This window comes from Cibotium barometz, chromosome 10 (genome assembly GCF_041138505.1).
Source record: "Cibotium barometz isolate CiBa-2024 chromosome 10, ASM4113850v1, whole genome shotgun sequence".
Classification (NCBI taxonomy): Eukaryota; Viridiplantae; Streptophyta; class Polypodiopsida; order Cyatheales; family Cibotiaceae; genus Cibotium; species Cibotium barometz.
Genome location: NC_141055.1, coordinates 50421875 through 50432809, shown reverse-complemented (window position 1 = coordinate 50432809; position 10935 = coordinate 50421875).

Below are 10935 nucleotides of genomic sequence, written 5' to 3'. Positions count from 1 at the left end.
GGAGTTTGCCGCTTTCTGGCCATCAGGAGTCAAGTGCATAATTCCTATCATGTTTATTGGCACTAACGGTGGCATATCTTGCCCCTCAGGTGTTACCCACAACTTGTGCCTCTATTTCCCCATGTGTCTATGGTTGCCGCTAGGTGTACCCAGTCCACATTATCCGACTCAGTCATACCCGGTAGGACATCCATATAAGGAGAATCTTTCCCATCATCAGTCTCTTTTTTGCATGTATAGCAATACCTTAATGGGGCGGAGTGAATAGTGGTATCCGATCGATTATCAATGATAACCTTGCTTCCTAAAGGATGTGCGCGACCATTCTCAAGATCAACTCGAATGACAGAATCCTGGAATTGTAGATAGACATGGTTTTTCGACCAGTCATGTACCATTTGTGCTTCCCTCATGAAAGGACGTCCTAAGATCATTTGATATGACATAGGATGCTTGGAGAAATCTATTACAATGAAGGTATGTCTTACCTTGTATCCCAGAACCTTGATCTTAAGGTCCCTTATCATTCCAATAGGTTTAGCAATAGTTCCGTTTGCCATCTTAACCACTATGTTTGTGACTCCAAGGTGAGGTCTTCCCATAGATTCCCAACAGTTTTTAGTCACAATGCTCATTCTAGCACCACCATCAAGGATTCCCTTTAGGGTTAATCCCTTGGTAGTAATGGGGAGGGTTGCATTAGATTCGTCACCTTCAAAGTACTGTCCCAACTTGTTCATAGGTATTTCAACGACCGAGTCTTCATCTAGGTTGGGTTGTAGATCCCAATGTTCCCCTTCATCTTGAAACGTGTCGGGTCTATCCATATTTGCAAATTGTGGTAATCCCGCCTTTAGTTCTCCATTGAGAAATGCCCGAAGAGCTAAGAATAGCTCAGGATCTCCGTATAACTTGGATATGATCGTGGTTCTGATTCCAGAGGACATGAAATCCATTAGCTTAGACACATTCAACAACGGTACTTTTCGAGACATCGCCCCTTGACTAGGGACTGGTGAAGATGGAATCACTTCCTCTTCGATGGGGTTAGGCATTCCCTCACTAAACATTCTTTCAAGCAAAAAGGGTGTTTGCCCACTTCCTCATGTCCTATCCTCACTTTCTTCCCGAATGATACTAGGTATAGCTAACGGTTTATGGTTCCTATGAGGCTAAACTTGTGTAGGAAACATTGTGTCAGGAATTTTGATTTTTCTCGGGTTTGGCTCCAGTTCTCTTTGTGTTTCTTCCACCAAACCCCTTAAGTGTTGCACTTGTTCAATCTCCTCAACTGGGTTTGGGTAAGTTCCAATCTTTTTCTTGAGGGTTTTTGGCCCACGTGGCTTGTCTTGGGGAGTCTCAGTCAGTTTGGGTGGTCGAGAGGGCATTAACTGACTTGGTTATGGGGCCGAGGAAGTTTCCTTCTGTTTCCTCTTATTTATGTACTCACTTGATTCTCCTTCGTTGAGCTCTCGAGTGGGTTCCTCCCTTAAGGTAGTGGCTTTGGTCCCCATGGTTTCTATTGAATCGGAATCATCTTCAGGATCATTCATATACACGGGGTCGTCTCCTGTCCCCTATGTTAGTCTTTGAACTAGGCTTGGAGCTCGTGGCATTAAGCGATCTCTTCCGCCGCATTTTCTTTTCTTTGCTCGAGCAATTGATGCAGTATCCCTCTCTTCGAGAATGTAGCTTTGATTTTGAAGCATTGACCGTGTAACTACATTCGCGGGTATGACAGGTATGGTTCCTCGTGCCTGGTTGGTGACCTCAACCAAATTCAATGGCATAATCTTGGGTGCATTAGGATTATGTGGACATTGAGCAATCAAATGATCTATGCCACAACGATTACATGTAAGTACCGGCATTCCTGATGTGCTCCCTTGATTTGGTTGCATCTGAGTAGTGATCTTCTATAGCCTATTAGGGCACTCCGCTACACGATGTGGTCCACCACACTCGTAGCATTGAAGAGGTGGTCTCCTCGCCAAGGTATTAAGGTTTTGCCCTCTTGTGGGGCGAGAGCAGCTGCTTGATATACAGGCTTGACTTGCCCGAAATGATCCTCCATGTAGTACTAGGGAATCATTTCAAACGTATCAATCCCATATGAAACAGTGGGGTCTATCTCTGCTTCATAATCCCCACACGCACTATGTGACTCACAACCCATTTGGTTTACAAGGGTAATCCTTGGATGTGGAGGTTGTTGTCCTAGCACTTGCGGTGGTAACGGCACAGACTGGACTACATTCGGATTCCTTGAAACTATGTGCTGTGACGGTTGCTCGATAGGTTGTGTAGGCATTAGCGCGGGTACTTGAGGTGTGTTTGACCAGGCTAGTGGTGCCTAATTTGCCAACATTCGCTTAAGTACTAGCAATCTTTAGATTGATGGCCATACTTACCACATGCATTGTAATTCCCATTGAATTTGACTCTGAATGTGGGACATTCACTCGTGCTATGTGGTCCTAAGCAAACCGAACACCATTGTTGCTCTCTTCTTGGGTACATATGGCTATTTTGAGGAGCTCGATTACCCCTAAAGTATTCTTGGAGAGCCTTCGTAAGGTCGGTCATCACAGACATTTCGGATATCTTGGGCTCCTTGGCAATAAGTTTTACAGTCATTGGCTCGTGCCCAAATACTTGCGAACTAACGGATTTTGTCTCCGAAGACACCTTTTTACCTGCAATCATCAAGTTGTCTTCTAACTGGATTGCATTGGCAGTGTGACTGCTTCCCACGTTGTAAGACCTCTAATGACTAAGCCATTGTATATGTCCTCGTGGCGCAATCCTCGGATGAATCTATCGAGCAGTTGGTTATTATTGAAGCGCTCATCGGGAGTGCAACGAGAATTTAGATGCTTCAATCGACTTATAAAGTCTTTCACTGACTCCCCTTCCTCGCGTTCAGCTTTTTGGAGTTGAGATGCTACTCCCCACCAAAGCACACCCTCACGTATGTATTCTTTCAAGAACAATCTCTTGAGAGTGGGGTAGTGAGTGCGCTCTTCAACCCTTAAGGTTCGATACCAATCTCCGGCCTTCCCACTCAAGGTTAAGCCTAAGGCTTTACACTTATGTAGCTCATTGTGCTCTTCCAAGGAATCACACACGTGTTCAAAGACTTCAATGTGCTTCCTCACATCTTCGTTACCACTGAAGTTCTGAGTGAGCTTAGCCACTTGTACCGCCTTGCTTCTGGGTTCTCTCTCAGGCATGCCCCGCATGTTTTCTGCAATAGATCATTCGATCGTCTGAGCAAATGCTGCGAGATCACCTAGGTGAGCAGGCATAGCTAGTGGAGGCACTTCTGGGATAGCTTGGTTGATAGGAGTTGGCGTTGGTCTTGGTATGTAGGTAGCTGATGTAGGATGTGATATGTGATTAGGCCTAGCTCCTCTTGGATAAGGGTTGTGATAAGGCGGTCGTGGAGCATATACCATTGGCATACTAAGAGGCATAGGAGCTACATGAGCATGAGTAGCCATAGGTACATATGGTCGATAGGCACTGGCACGCATTGTTGTAGGTACTGTTCCACTAGGTAGTGGCGTCGTACTAACTACAGCGGTAACAGGTGCGCCTTCCGTCATACTCATCATTGGGGTAAGCATTGTGGATTCCTTAATGGAAAGTTGAGCCAAGGTTGGAAAGCTAAAGTTACTGCTCGTGGGCTCAACCTGCATTGAGACTCCAGGCGAAACAATATATGAAGGGTCTATGGGACTCACCGAGGGAGTCTCCAATTGTGATAGGGTTGGTTGTTTGGCCTTGCTCGTATCCAAAAATCTCATAGGGCTAGGTTCACTCCCCTATTTTGCCTCTCAAATTGGATAATTCTATGAATAACCTCACATATCATTTGTTGTTGCTCCTCTAGATTAGTGGCGCTACATGTAGATCGTATGACTTCTAACCAACCTACATGGTATGTGTAACCCGTGTATAGGTCAGTTAGAGTCTCTGTGTGTAGATCATATTTCCAATTTTCATTGAGAAATATCCCATCCAGACTTGGTGTGCAAATGGTTCTCTTGAAGTGGACGCAATGTCACTTCTTATGGATTGGCTTCTAGGGACCTCTACTTTAGGAAGAGCATAGGAAGGTGGTAGCTCAGTAGGGTCCTCATTAAACGAAGTGGGTAGAATATCCACATGGACACTCTTTGGGAGGGTAGGGTCTACATAAGATGTGAATGGCGAATCTACTACCCCTCCTTCTTCATTTACTTCGCTTGTCGCATGTTCAGAGCGTGTAGCTCTACTAAAGGTCTCTATTAGATGACTAAACATGCTAGATCCGGGTTGTGGGGCCCAAACTGGCATGTTTTGGCTTGTCTCCTCAGGGTTCTTGGTAGGGTGTCCTTCCATGGCTTCTGAGTCAGAGGACGAATCACTATCCGCTATTCGTGGATCTTGGGCTGCACTTCCCTAGGTTCCAGCTGAAGGCCAAGATGCTAACGTGGAGGGATGGTGTGAGCCTGCGTAAACTGAAATGCTTTCTAGTGGCTTAGGCTCTAGTACCCGACCAGAGCGTAGATGCATGTGACGTGGGTACCCTACGGGTGTTGGTAACTACCCTTGAAGTCCACACAAGTGGTTTCTTAGGTGTTTCACACCCCGTTTTTACTTGTTTTTTTGTATTATTTTTAACCTGTTTCTAACCCCCTTACTTATGGTCGAACTTGAACTAGGGCGTGTGATAGCTCGAAACAAGCATATCGTTTAAAGGGTCCTAGCGTGCTTTACAGCACCGTGTTCGCCTATACAGAGCTCCTGTGGTCCTCAAAACAGTCTGTTTTCTTGTGGGGGAAGGGGTGCAGGCCTATTTGCTTGTGGAGGAAAGGGTGAAGGCTTTATCCCACATGCTCACTTCACTCCTTGGGGGGTGGGCTACATATAGGGCTCAACTTCCCATAAGCTCTCACTTGAAAGGAAGCTATGGAGGCTCACTCTCCTATATATATATATATATATCAAAAGACCGAGGCCGGGGTCAGGGTCAATTAGGGGTTTTTCTTTTCAAAATTTTTTTCTCCAAATAAAAAATCTTTCCTCTCCACACAGTTGGTTTTTTTCTTTAAAAATAAAATTTAATTTCTTATTTATTTTTTTTGAAATTAATTTTTTCTTTTTTCTCTTTTTTTTGGGATAAGTTTTCTAGGGTTTCTTCCTGGGGTTCGGCCTTGGCCGCGGCGCGGATCGCACACAGCGCAGGTCTGGGGATTCAGAATTTCCTCTCACACGTAGAAAACCAGAGAACAGAACGCACGCAGAGCGGAGAAATAACAAAAGAAACAGAATTGCAGAAGACAAATTGTAGAAACAGATTGCAAAACACGGAAACACCTCAACAACAAACACACAGTCGCCTTTCCTACAGTGTAAATTTCACTTCACGCAGCAGTCCGAGCTGCAAACTGGAGCTTGGTGCAGGGCATTTCTCCAGCAGCGGCGCCAAAAATGTGCGCTTTTGCCGCACAGGTCATAGCTAGGGACTTGCCGAGCATCGTATGCGAGCCACGAATGGCTGCAAGCATACAACCAGGAAAGCAAGCTCAAACAGAATGCAAAAGGTGTGTCACTCACCGCTAGAACCGCCGCCGTGAAGGATTCCTGCGTCGCAGTGAAGAAGGAGCCGCCGTCGTCGCTCTACCGCCTCTCCGCCGCGGCCGTGCCGCTACACAGTGCTCGATCGCTCTCTCTCTCTCTCTCTCACACACACATACACACACGCAGGAGAAGGAAACCAAGAGGATAAGGCAAGAGCACTCTTGTATTCAACACATGAGAATAATGGTTTTAGGGTTACATTTGACTCTTATAGGTGACTTGGCCATTCACACATGGGTTCCCATACATGGCCGGCCGATGCTAACCCTTATCCTATTGATATTCAAGGTGCGCCTCTCATCGGCGATCACCCAATCCCTTTATCCTTTGCATATGGTGCTGACAAGCCCATCGGCCCATGACTCAGAATAGTTAAACTAATTACATGATGTAAAACATAGTACGTCTCAATGTCCGTCATAGGTTAACAGGGCCGAAAACGCATTTTGGGCGCGTTAGGACCTCCGTTTTTTGGAAAGCAGGCGAGTTCCAGCACTGCGGGTAAGTCATCGATTCTATGCAGAACTCTGTTTTAAGAACTGCAGGAAGACAGATTGGTTGTGCAGACATTGTGTGTGCTGCAAGGAGGTCAAACAGTTGCCATTGGGTGTATGTATGCACATTGAGGTCACTGGTTGTGACATTTGAGTGTAGTACAGTACCTTTTGCAGAAAATACAGCAGTTTGTGGAGGACAAACCAGAGTGCTGTTTCTGGTAAATTTGTGTGTCTGGCAAGATGTTAAATGATGTTAAATGATGGCAAGATGTTAAATGATGGCATAAACCCTATTGTTGCTGAGAAGCTTGACAAGAACAACTTCCATGCTTGGAGGTTCAGGTTGACAAATTTCTTGATGGGAAAGGTTTACTGGGACTACATAGAAGGTGAGCATGAAGAGGCACCGGAGATACCGGAAATCAATCCAAGAGTTTAACGATTGGAACCAAGGAGCCAGAAAAGTTATGTATTGGCTCTCTATCAGTATACAGGATACCATGATTGGGCACATACATGATGCCAAGTCTCCCAAAGAGGCGTGGGACACCTTGGTAAAACTCTATGAAACGAATACCAAGGCACGAAAGATATAGTTGAAGAATAAACTTCATACTGTGGAGAAAAAGAGTATGTCTGTGAATGACTGCATTGAAGATCAAGGGTATTGTGGAATCCCTTGCATCTATTGGTATTTCAGTATTAGATGATGATGATAAGGTGGAAGTTTGTCTACGTGGTCTCGAGCCACAATACAAGGCGTTCAAGGCGTTCAAGACGTCTATTCAGACTCGGGAAAACATTCCCAATTTCATAGATTTGGTATGATTTTAGAAGAGAAGAGCTTGGGTGAGGACCAACAGTCTTCACAAAACAAAAACAGTTCAGAGCAATAGGCCTTCTACACAAGTTCAGGAAGAGGATGAGGTAGAGGAGGCCGTGGACGTAGCCAAGGAGGTGGCCGAACACGTAATCAGAATTATGGCTAGCAGCAACAACAACAGTCCCAGAATTCACAACACGCACATGGAAGAGGCCAATTCAGAGGTAGGGGGAGTCAAAGAGGTCATGGAAATTGGCAAAGACATTATAATGATACACGTGGATGCTTTTATCATGGTAAGCCTGGACATGTGCAGGCAGATTGTTATAAGAAGCAGGTTGACATGCAAAATGGAAAATTGCAGCAAAACAACTATGCATCCTCGAGCAGAAACAATGAGGATAATGAAAGGTTATTTGTTATGCAGCATGTCGTTAATGCCATGTCTGAAAATGTTGAAGCAACACATAAAGATGATGTATGGTACGTTGATTCAGGTGCTTCGAACCACATGACAAGTCATGGGGAGTGGTTCAAGGAGATGAAAAACCTTGAAAGACCTGGTTTTGTGGAAACAGGGGATGACAGTGCTCATCCAATTGCCCATGTTGGAGATGTGCCATTGTCTATGCAGGATGGCATTGTGGTACCTTGCAGATGTACTTCATGTTCCGAACATAACAAAGAATTTGGTTTTAGCTGGCCAGATGATTGAGCAGGGTTTGCAGGTTCAGTTTAACCCTGATGGTTGTTATGTTGAAGACTTTAAAGACAAGTGCAGGTTGGTTGCAAAAGGTAACAGAGTGGACAGAATGTTGTTTACATTGAATGTAAACATGCCTAAAGTGAGTTCTGCGATGTTTGCAAATGGTTTAGGAATTGTTGTAGATACAGACATTTGGCATAAAAGAATTGGACATGTGAATGTACAGAGAATGAAGTCTATGCAGACTAAAGGAATTGTGACAGGGTTGCCAAAGTTTAAAGTTGAAGGTATTGAAAAAATATGTGAAGCATGCCAATTTGGAAAACGAACAAAGCATGTATTTCCACATGACAGAAATGTGAGCAGAAATGCACTAGATGTTGTGCATTCAGATGTGTGGGATCCTACGAAGACCATGTCTATGGAAGGCTGCAGGTATTATGTGACATTTTGATGACCACACAAGAAAAGTGTGGGTATACTTCATGAAGGAGAAGAGTGAGGTATTCACTCATTTTCAGAATTTGAGAGTTATGGTTGAAAAACAAACAGGGAAACATGTAAAGTGCCTAAGGTCAGACGGAGGGGGAGAGTACTTCTCCAATGAGTTCTTTGAATTTTTACTGAAGAATAGTATTTAGAGACAGTTTACATGCAGATACACTCTATAAGATTCCTTCCCAGTCCCTCAAGATTTCTAGTTTCTTCCCATGTAATCAATCTCCCTTTTCAGAATAATAAAAGATCTTGTTTCTACCTGTTTGGCCTAGAGAGAGAAAATATTCTAGAGAGAAATAACTCAATTTTTAGATATCTCTGTATGAAAAAATATCCTTTCTTATTAAACTAAAATTCCCTGAAACAGAAATTCAAAAAGAACTTTCCAATGTGCAATTGGAATAATTTGAGAATAGGTAAAAAGAACCTTATCTCCTGAGGGTCCAGATTTTCTGAAAATTTCGGATTAAGGTTCCTATGGACCAATAAGATTAATCCAAATGTAGGGAGGAGATAAATTAAAGAATAAAAGAAAATCTCCCAAAAATGAGTAAATACTCACATAAGATGAAGAGTTGACTAAGGACAAGGTTTATTAGTTAAAAAAGAAGAGAGATTTAGAGGAAATGATGCATTTTTGACACCTCAGTGTGGGAAATTTTTCTCATGAAGGAGGCGCATATTTCACATGTGTGGATGAGTTTTAAACTCACAAATAATGAGATATTTTCATCTCTCCTCTCTCTTGTTTCAACTAGATCCAAAAAGTAAGCTAAACTGACCTAAAAATGGTCAAAAAGTGACCAAACTGATCTGGAAAATTCTAGAATCAGTTTGCTTGGTTAGAGGCTCACTTTTTCCTTTAAATAGAAGCATCCCCCTTTGTAAAAGCTTAATGGTGTTTATGCACTGTTACTCTGCTTCTGTGGTGTCCTGAGCCATTTAACATTGAATTTCTTAATAACTCAATTATTTTTTGGCCTAATCCTCTCCAAGTGAATTTGGTGGCCACTCTTGCTGCAAAAACAAGAGTAGAACCCTCAATCCCTCAAGCCAAAGGAAAGCTTACAAGCTCCATGTAAGCTTAATTCTTACTTATTGAGAATTTTTAAATCTTTGGTTTTCTCAAATTTTATGCTTTGTAAATGTTGAATCAAAATATGATGCTATGCCTTGATGGAAAGGCCACCTCCCTTCTCTTCTTTACAATTAAGCCCTTCTCAATCCTAGAAAGTTTAATTAAAAAATTGATTAAACTCTTTTCATTGTTTACTCTCTTGATTTTTGAAAAATAGAGTATGTTAGAGATATTAGAATTCAAATTGGATTAATTCAAGTCATAAATTGAATGATAAAATTGAGAAATGGTCAGCCATACAAAGGAGGTTATGGTAAAATTTTCCTAAATTTTATGGAACTAAAATTTATCGTTAGGTTATTCTAAAAGAGTAATTCTCTCCGTTTGTGCATTCTAAAAGATTTAATTTTATATTAAAAGTTCTATTCTCATTAAAATTGAATTTATGCATAGGAAGATGCATAGAAGATTTATTTTTATTTCAAAAGTGTCATTCTCATTAAAATTAAATTTATGTATAGAAAGATGCATAAAAGATTTATTTTTATTTCAAAAGTGTCATTCTTATTAAAAATTGAATTTATGCATATGAAGATGCATAAAAGATTTATTTTTATTTCAAAAGTGTCATCCTCATTAAATTGAATTTATGCATAAGAAGATGCATAAAAGATTTATTTTTATTTCAAAAAAGTGTCATTCTCATTAAAATTGAATTTATGCATAGGAAGATGCATAAAAGATTTGTTTTTATTTCAAAAGAGTTATTCTCATTAAAATTGAATTTATGCATAGGAAGATGCATAAAGGATTTAATTTTATTTTGAAAGTGTTATTTTTCTTAAAATTTAATTATGCATAAATAGATGCGTAAAGAATCTTTATATCAAAAATTAGAATCCTCTTAAATTCTATGTTTAAATTCTGTGAATAGAAGTGATGAAAATATGAGGCTAATAGATGTGAATCAGATGATGATTGAATAGATGGATGTGATGTGAATAGAGGTGATGAGAATATGAGCTGAATAGATGTGATGAGATAAGATGTGAATCAGATAGATGATGATTGGATGGATGGATGTGATGTGATGTGATGTGAATTAGATAGATGTGAATGAATGGATGGATGGGTGTGATGTGAATAGAGGCGATGAGATGAGAGGTAAATAGATGTGATGAGATGTGATGTGAATTAGATAGATGTGAATGGATGGATGGATGTGATGTGAATAGAGGTGATGAGATGTGAATCAGATAGATGGGAATGAATGAATGGATGGATGTGATGTGAATAGAGATGATGAGAATATGAGGTGATTAGATGTGATGAGATTTGATGTGAATCAGATAGATGGGAATGAATGGATGGATGGATGTGATGTGAATAGAGGTGATGAGATGTGATGTGAATCAGATAGATGGGAATGAATGGATGGATGTGATGTGAATAGAGGTGATGAGATGTGATGTGAATAGATGTGATGTGAATCACATAAATGTAAATGAATGGATGAGATGTGAATGAATGTGATGTAATGAGATGTGGATATGGGTAGATACGAGTGGATGAGGTCTGATGAGGATAAATTGAGGAAAGATGTGATGAGATGAAAACGATGTGATTGGATGAGAATAGGAATACTTATGAAATGGTTGTGGAATTAATTAATGTGGTTTGATGTGGAGCAATGTGGAAAGACGAG